The following is a 2,498-nucleotide window of genomic DNA, read 5'->3' as shown; positions in this document are numbered from 1 at the left end:
TTCTAAAATAACCCTTAGGATTCCATCTCCTTTTAGGTTCATACATTAGTGTTTTAAGTTCATACGCCCTGAGGATCCCAACTCCTTTTAGGTTCATATACCCATCTTTTAGATTAATACACTCCAACCCCTAGGATCATAATCCTTAAGGATCACACTACCCTAGAGTTCCTACACCTAAACCTTCGTTACCCCTTAGGTTGAACTTATATTTGGCCTCCTTCCCGTCGATATTTTCCATTAGGGACCATACCCTAGCACAATACTTACATATCCCTTAGGTCTTATCCCCAGCTCCTATGCACCTCCGGAAACATCTCAGGAAAGAGGTCTCCAGTATGGTTTCTTCTTATGGCTGGCGAGTTTCCTTACGTAGTCTAATGGACTTTAAACAACTCTCCCCGGAAGTCGACAGGCTCTAAAATGTTTCTAACGACAGGTCCTGTGGACACGGGGGCCACGGAGGCTCTTGGGACAAGCGTTTGTATTTGTGGAGTCGCCACCAATTTTTATGGGAAATTGGAACCGTTCGAATACCTTGCGTCATGCCAAGACACAAAGTAGTGACATGAACACTAAGAACTCGTTACCCTTAGCATTCTATGTCTAGAATGACTCACGAGGTTGCCAATGAACATGGATGTTTACAGAGATCTGGAGTAAGGGGTGAGGGTACGTATTAGGAAGTCCTTTTACTGAACACCTAATCCCACTCGCCTCGATAGCGGCCTCTACTAATGATTAGGGAAATCATTTGTATTCGATATGTTGTCGATTATATGCATGCAATGCAACATGCAACGTTTTAATCCTAACATGTGAAAATTAACTACGCCGGTGAACAAATAATTAGCACTCATTAACGTCAAATTAGAGTTTAGAATTGGTTATATGTGAAACAAATAAACATCCATAATTAAATACATGAAATAAATAGCGATAATTGAAATTACAATGGATTACAATGAATTTAATTGATTTACGTCAAAAATATGCTTAAGATGGACGATTTGAGGAAAATAAAGGAAAATAAATAAGGTTGGAAAATATGGACAGATTAAGGGCGATATTACGGCTAATAGTCAATTAATTACGTAATTAAAGGATTATGTCAAAGCAAAAACGGAAATTCAGAGACAGAACTCATCCCGGAATAGGCGGAGCATTGCTACGTCCCTTAGAAGAGGCGCAGCTATCACTGCTTCAGTTCCTGGGGTGAGCTCTGGCTGTGAAGTCAGAATTGCGGGTAGTTAATATTCGTTGGTGTGTTTAATGGTTGATTATCGATATTTGACTCAAATGAAGGTGATTTAACATCTTAATTACATATGAAGCCGTCATGAAAGTGATAAACACGAATTAAAACGGCTCGAAATGAGTTAAAAACGAATTAAAGCGAGTTAAGACTAATTAGGTTTATTTATGAAGGCGGAAACTAACTTGAAAGACGTGATAAACTGAAAATAAGCAATGAAAATATGTAGAAAGGACGAATTCCAAAAACTTGATGTGAACGAATCGAGTTTCTAAAATCCGGGTTTGATTTAATGACGAAAACGCACAAATATTGATTATAAGAGATTTGGGCCGTAAATAAAACATGATTATTAAAAGGAATGTATTAAAATTTATTTATGTGTGAAGAAAGAAAAGAAAATAAGAAAGGTAAAACAAAAGGAACGAAACAACAGAAAAACCGAGGAAGAAGAAGAAGAGCGAGAATAAATGGCGCGGCCTCGGAAGAGGCGCATCAGATCTTGCGACTCTTCAAGAGGCGAATCATTCTTTGCATTTCTTCTCGACGTCTGGTTACTGCTAATCCGTAAAAACGGTTTGATAATAGGGTTTTAGAAGTCGGTTTTAAACATAATTTTGACGTAAATCTTACAATAATTAGTACAAAAGAATAAAATACAATAAAAGATGGGATTTACACCCTCAGACTTACACGTTTGACCAAACGAGGTTGACTAAGTTAACGTTTAGTCAATACTCGACTCGAATGTATGTAGAAAGTGCCCTCGTTAGTGGATTTAGATTAAATTGATTGATGTGTAGTGGTCAAATTGGTCGGTCATGCAACGTGACTAGAACTCAGAATGATCTGAGCTTACGTGGTCGATTGATCAAGCACGTAGGCGTCAAAAGCTTAGAGCACGGTCTTAGAATGCAAAGGGAGTAGAGAAGGGTGGACACTCGTGTGAAAAATATGTGGAACGAAGGTCTTTATTTATACTAAAAAATATGGAGTTATGGAATGACTCAAACTTTGGAAAGAAATCACGGAAAAATCTGAAAATAGGCAAAAACTAGCCGGGGAAGAGGCGCAGCAACTGCTGCGATCCTTCCAAGAGGCGCAGCATCTGCTGCGTCATTTCCCCAGAGGTTTCCTCCTGCGGAAGAAAGAATTCCGCGTTTCTTTTAGGGAATTGCAGTGGATCTCTACTTCCTTATTTCGTAAAATAAGATTTATGGGATATATTTTACCAAAAGATATA

Source organism: Silene latifolia, chromosome 1, assembly GCF_048544455.1.
Source record: "Silene latifolia isolate original U9 population chromosome 1, ASM4854445v1, whole genome shotgun sequence".
In the NCBI taxonomy this organism is placed as follows: Eukaryota; Viridiplantae; Streptophyta; class Magnoliopsida; order Caryophyllales; family Caryophyllaceae; genus Silene; species Silene latifolia.
The sequence above is the reverse complement of the archived record's forward strand: the minus strand, read 5'-3'. Positions refer to the sequence as shown.